General features: G+C 28.3%; 1 long non-coding RNA gene across 1 annotated transcript; it reads left to right on the top strand.

The window, feature by feature from the left end:
• Window positions 1–288: 288 nt before the first annotated feature.
• Window positions 289–2,038, top strand: LOC120280252. Its single transcript, XR_005542280.1, has 3 exons — window positions 289–375; window positions 1,668–1,726; window positions 1,861–2,038. It is a non-coding gene; the product is annotated as an uncharacterized LOC120280252 (long non-coding RNA).
• The last annotated feature ends 5,107 nt before the right edge of the window (window positions 2,039–7,145 follow it).

Genomic DNA, 7,145 nt, shown 5'->3' with positions numbered 1-7,145 from the left:
AAAAAGGTGTAAATTTGTCAAAATTTAGATTTTAAATAAAAAAAATCTTAACTCTACTTTTTCATTAAAAAAAAAAGGAAAAACATAACTCTTTCTGATCTGCCTTCACCTTTACAACATCACCGGCACTCTCCACACACACACACACACACACACACACACACTCTCTCTCTCTCTCTCTCTCTCTCTATATATATATATATATATATATATCCACTTGCCCACCAATCCCAAGTTCCCAAGAATCCCAATTGGCTCCTTCACAAGAATTACAACAAGCAACTTCTTCACATTGCTATTTGTCAATTGCCACCCACCACCCTATCAGAAGAAAGCACTTTCCTATTGCCACCTAATCCTCTGTCTTCATCCCAGGTTCAGATTCTTCTCCATTCTTGTTTTGTTTTGTTTTTTTTTAATTTTCTTTTGGAAATTTCCTAGATGTTTATATATTATAATAATTAATTTGTTGATATTTAGATTTGATTATCTTCATTTTATTTTTTCTAATTATTATATATGGCATTTCTACTTCTTTTGAGCTTATGAAAATGAAAGATGAGATTTTTTAGTTATTTATACTTGGTTTTATCTTAAATAAAATTTAATTGGATTTCATTTAACCTCTAATATTTTCAATTGAAAGTTGAAATTAATTAAACACGAACAACACTTTAGAGTCAAGATGGAAGTTTCAAGTAAATCAAGCTAGAGGTATTCATCTTTCTCAAGTAAATCTATATAGAGCTTTGGTTTTCTAAATCAAATCTTTTTTATGGTCTTCTAAAGAACCCTCTTTTATAACTTGGCAAAGCCTCACTTTGCTTGCATGCAAGGCTAAGGATACTTTTGGTGTCAATTTAACTCCTCTTCAAGAATGTATCTATCTAATCCCTCTTTTCAAGGTCTTTAATTTATTGTTATTTTCTTTTTAAACTAATTTAATAATTATATCATACTTGATAGTCAATTAGCACTCCATTTATGACCTATCTATATTTTATATTTATTCATATATGTATTAATAGTCTCTATTACTATACCTCCATTTTTTTTGTAATTTGGATGGTTTGCCAAAAATTGTCATGGATGTTAATGTTGAGAAGTATTAGTTTTTAAGATGATGACCATGACCATGTATCTATATATCTTAATCAAATGTTATATATGTATATATACATATTTATATATGTAAAAGAGTAATATGAGATAATGAAGAAAGCATGAAGGGATTAATGAAAAGAATAAATTATTTAATATGATTGATTAATTATTATCATTTTCATTTATCAACATTATATTAAAATGATGTTGATGCTAAGGAGTGTTAGGTTTTAAGATGATGATTGATGATCATGTATCTATATATCTTAATCAAATGTTCTATATATATACATATATGTAAGAATTTTTTTAAGATAGTGGAGAAAGCATGGCTGGATTAATGGAGAAAGAAGGAATGATTTAATATGATTGATGATCATTCTTTAACATGCCATCTATCTATATTATATTAATTATGCATGTTATGCACTTTCTCAAACTTTTATAAATTTAGATACTTACATGTGAATTGAAGCCAATGATTTACTATGATTTCTTTATCATTTGTTAGCAATACTTTACTATGATTTCTAACTATTTTTATATCACTCTGTCTCTTTTAGAAAGAGAAGAAGCCAATTGAAATTACACTTAACGTTGCTTGAAGTTTAAGTCTTAAATGGTATGAATGTTATTACATTATTATTATATTTTAATAGTGATGGAAATATTTATTCATGCCTTACTAATTTCTTTACTCTTTTTTTTACAATCAATTTTTATAATTTTTTGTTCTCTAATTGTTCTTTTGTGTAGGTTTGATGAGAAATATGGGACAAACCTTCACTTGAAGGCATTTTGATCTTAAGAGCATGTTGATGTGTTGGCTATTTATTTTTTTGATCGCTATGAACATTTTTTTTTTTTTGCTTATGATTTAGTATTATGTTGTATTGACACTTGCAAGTGGTGTAGAGTTAATTTTGTATTTTGATGTTGGAAGTATGAATTGTAAAATTTTATTAAAAAAACTAAACAATATTGTTGTTTTAGTTATTCTACTAAGTTAAGTGGAATATTGTTTTTTTGGTAGGTATATTGATGCTATTGTAATATTGGTAGTTCTTATCATTATGAATTTTTCATATTGATGTTATTGTAATATTGTTCTAGTTGTTTTATTTAGTTAAGTGAAATATTGTTTTCTCTATTAAGTATATTATTGATGGTATTTGTTGATGTCATTGTATATTTTTTCCTTTGGTTAGGTATACTGATGTGGAATGTCAAGGTTTTTTTTTTCATTTAAAATGAAGGGAAAAAGGATTGAATAATTGAGCTCAAGCTTGATCTCAAGTCCCAGTTGAGCTCTATTCAAGCTTGAGCTCGAGTTCGAGTAGAAGAATGTTTATAGTCAAATTACTCAAATCCAACAAAAACCGAGCTCAATTGAGTGAGCTCAAGTAACTCAATTTATCTATCGAGTCGAGCTCGAGCTTTAAAAACAAAACTTGGTCAAGCTCGAGTAGAGTATCGAGCAACAAATTTTCAGTCAAGCTTGAGCTAGAGCATCTTACTACCATGCTTGAACTCGACCTATTACACCCCTAGTATATATCTAGATTTGGCAACATTCATTAAAAGTTTCTCATATTCTGAAGACTCGAAAAGGATGAAGTTCAAACAAATGCAAGCGACTTGACGAAAAGACGTTGAGCTTGCATTTGCCATGCTTCAATCTCTGTGGACAATTGCACGAGGCCTTGCCTACTTTTGGCACAAGGAAAAATTGAGAGATACATAGTGCGTTTGATACGCAACTGAGTACAACACAAGTAGTATAGAATAGTACAAGTAGTTGTGGTAAAGCACAACTACTTGTATTGTACCATGTTTGATATTTTATGGCCAACACATTATTTTTTGTGGTGCTTTTCATTTAATTTCTACAAGTACAGGATAAAATATTGTAAAATTACTTCTGATACTCTTTGTAGTTTGTACTATCCTATGTTTATTTTACAATAAAGAAATAAAATTTGAAATTTCTCTCATTTTCAATATTAATTTGGTTAGATTTTTTATAATTAATCAACTTATTAAATAAAAATTATATTTTTTCAAAATTTCAAAATATATGGAAAAATAATTTTTTGCTAGAATATACATGATAAATTAGGTTAATATGTCAGCCGGCTAAACAATAAAATTTGTTATTATATATTCTTATTAAATATACTATAATCTATAATCAATATAATCTAATTTATAATTAATAATCTTATCAAATCATAATTATATTTTTTATATTATATACTCTAATTTAAAGAAAATCAAGTTTCCAAACAACTATTTTTTGCAATTTATTTTTACTATATAAATGAATTTATAAATTGCCAAGAGACTAAATAATAAAATTTGTAAATATGATTTTCTAAAACTATAAATTTTTAAGAGTATATATACTAATTTGTAAAAATTTTCAATGGCAACCAATATATTTTTACAAAAAAAAATTATATAAATTATTTTGTAAAATATTAAGGAACCAAACAATAAATTTTCATAAATATTTTTGTTAAAAATATAATTGTTTTATATTATGTGCATCAACTTATAATATATATATATATATATATATATATTTTAAAAAAGCAGGATAATGTGCATCAACCTATAAAAAATATATATAATATTTTTTTTATTTTAAAAAAGAAGGGGTATAGAAATCAAATACTAATTTGAATGAAGTACCTCTATTTTGCATTAAAAGAAATTGGATATTATTCAAATGGAAATGAAAACACAAATAGAATTATGAAAAGTATAAAATATAGCCATATAATTCTAAATTAATCATAAATATAATTAAATCCCTTATTCATTAAGTAAGTGAATGAAATAGATTAAAAAAACCTATAATCTCAATAACCCATACCTTTCTAGCGTGAATCTTTAATCAATATTTATGTCGGATGTTCCCTGGAAACCTTAAAATTTTAGAGAGATGAGAGAGTAAAAAATAGAAGAGAGAAAAAGAGGAGGTGAGGGAGAGGGAGTGGGAGAAGAGGACTGTATAGATGAGGAAAGGCATCAGCGAAGGAAGAGAAAGAGATGCAAGGTCGGGGACTTGAGTGTGGTGGGATGTAGTATATATAATTGTAATTTTTATTTTTTATTAAGGGTAATTTAGTCTTTTAGTTGTGATGTACCACAATAGAATTTTTGTATCGAGGTTTTGGTGGTACAAAAAAATTATCCACTTGTGTTGTACTGAGTACTCTCAACCTTTTTACAAACCAAATAAGGAACAAGAGAACTTGTGCTATGTTGTACCTCAAAACTTTGTGTATCAAATGGACCCATAATGTACACATGCATAATATTGTATAACATGATTATTGAAGATGAAGGAGATACAATCACAATTGGGATGATGATGAAAGTGAATCCCCATTCCCCCTCAGTCGAGAGTGCACTCAAGATTTTCAACAATACCTAAGAAAAAAATGCAAAATTACGTGATAAAAAAGTATACCATCAACTTCGATTGGACTTGGTAGAGCATATTTGGCGTCATTTCGGAGTGAATGAAGATGAAAATGAGTGTTTTATAGTTTTTATTAATGACTTTAATTATGTAATATTTTTAGTATTTTTAATTTATATTAAATTGTTTCTTTATTTCTTCATCAATTTAATAATTTTTTTTATCATCCACAAATTAATTATTAATATTTTTAAAAATAATTTTATAATTTATTATTATTGATTTTTTTATTTAAATATGTATTTTAAACATAATTTTTAAATATATTATTTAATTATTTTATTAATAATATTTAATATTTTATTAAAAACATTTTTTAAGGAAATACATAATGTAAATAGTTAAAAATGATAAATGAAAGGATTGTAGGTCCTATATTATAGAATAACTATTATGAGAGATAGTTTAATGGGTTGATGAGGTGGCACGGGTATCAAACTCTATGATAGTATAATGATTAAAGTTGCCCTAACTTATCTAATCTAGCTTATTCACTCAATTGCTTTAAAACCGATTACAAGTACTTTAACCAGCCTCAAAACTGACTTAACCTAGCTAACTAGGCTTGAATTACCTCTAGCTAATTGGGATTAAATCAACTCAATTTGAGCTAAACCATTTGAACCAGCTTGAACCCACTCCAATTGGATCAACTCAATTTGAGCCAAGTCCATTTCTCATGTAATCCTCCTTAATGAGATTGGTTCACAAACCTAATTAGACTAGTTCAGCCCAATATCACTGAACCACTACCTAAACCAAGCCTAATCAAGTAGTCAACCCAATTGAACTCAATTTGAATTAGCTTGAATTAAATTGACTAAACCAAACCATTGTCAGCACCAATAAAGTGTAAGCAATTAAACACAACTAATTCAATCAAGCTCAAGCCCAAATCCAATTAACCAACTCATCTCAATTAGATTAGCCTAATTTAAATGAAGGTGGCTGAACTCAATCATCTTAAATAAATCAAGTTTTAACCCAACCTCTAGACACAGTTCACCACCTTCTTAACCATCTTTAGCTTTTCCTAACCCTTTATAATTAACTCATCCTCTACTAGTATATTCTCTGATGGCAACAAAGATACTTGTATTAGGGTATTTCATTTGTATGATACATTTTTATTATTAATACTAGTCATTTCTTTTATTGTTCATATAAATCTTGTGTTGGTATTTTAATAAGTTTTAAACATTAGAGTCCATATGTATTAAGTTAAACCTTCTACTCTTTTGGGATAAGAGGAAGGGCACTAGAAGGGTTTAAGGCATATACTTAAATAGTTCATAAATTAGAGAATCTTTAATTGGGCATTAAAGATTCATAAGGATTTATATGGTGTATGCTTTGACAAAAAGTGTCATTTGAACACTATAGAATAGTGGGAGTATATGTCATAGATATATTAATGAGATTAGAGTATTTAAACATGAATTGCTATAATCCAATCACATGGGTTTTACTCTTTGGATGTCAATGATTTGGATTGTTGATTATGATCATATGAGTGGACCTTAGATATAAGATATCATGATCATGATGTGCTTGTGACATCTAGTCTATTACTAGGGTAGTTAAGCCCAAATTACCTTTTGGCAAGGCTAACCTCGGAATGCAGCTATATCTAGCAAATAATAGTTGTGAGTGATCACAAAGAAGGAATTATTCTCTCAAAAATAAACGAGTTTCTATTCTATGTAACTATGAGTAGGTGAGATTAGATGACCTTGGCCAAGGTAGATAAACTAAATATGTGGAACATGAAGGATAGATTGTTAATCCTACTCTACTATGGGTTATTTGTATATGATCAAGTTTGGTAAGTTTTATGTTTTCTATTGCTCTCACCTAGTTGGGATACAAAAATGAAGAGTTGGTACATATATAGTAATCATAATCAGAAGGTTCGTAATGATCTATTCATTCTTATTTGATTAGGCTACGACATGGGGGCCTTGGGCTGGTTAGGTGTCTCTCACGTCCTTTGGTATCCTCCCATTGCCAATCAGGACAAACCTAGGAAGTCACACTTGAAGGAATTGAGAATTGGTCTCTGTTTGAATATAGGAGATAAAATTGTCAATTTATAATTTTACATCATGGGATGAAGTGCAATTGTAAATTGGAATAGGTTTTGTCTTAAGTTTAAAATTTGATTAAAGTTCAATAGAATCAAATAATTAATCAAAATTATAATGGCTTGTAGATAAAATTGCTCCTGAAGTCATGTGGAAATCATGTGCGTTTATAATGGCTAGTGATGGCAAAACCCAAGACTATCCATGGTTTCCTACCAAATTCGCCCCTAATAGGGCTTTTTTTTTTGTTGGAGAGCGAGGCAAAGGGCGGGGCGGGGATTTTTCATGAGGTTTGTAAATATCATTTTAGGTTTTCACAATTTGCAAATCATGGATCGGCTTGTAATTATCGTGTATTTTGATTATACTTTTGTATTTTAATGGTTTAACTAAAAAAAATATAATACTTAAAAAATCATTTCTTGTAATTTGAACTTAGCGGGCATGAATAAAAACCATTGAAGTTT

Source organism: Dioscorea cayenensis, chromosome 17 (assembly GCF_009730915.1).
Source record: "Dioscorea cayenensis subsp. rotundata cultivar TDr96_F1 chromosome 17, TDr96_F1_v2_PseudoChromosome.rev07_lg8_w22 25.fasta, whole genome shotgun sequence".
In the NCBI taxonomy this organism is placed as follows: domain Eukaryota; kingdom Viridiplantae; phylum Streptophyta; class Magnoliopsida; order Dioscoreales; family Dioscoreaceae; genus Dioscorea; species Dioscorea cayenensis.
Note: the sequence above shows the minus strand (reverse complement) of the source record. Positions and strands in the feature narration are given on the sequence as shown.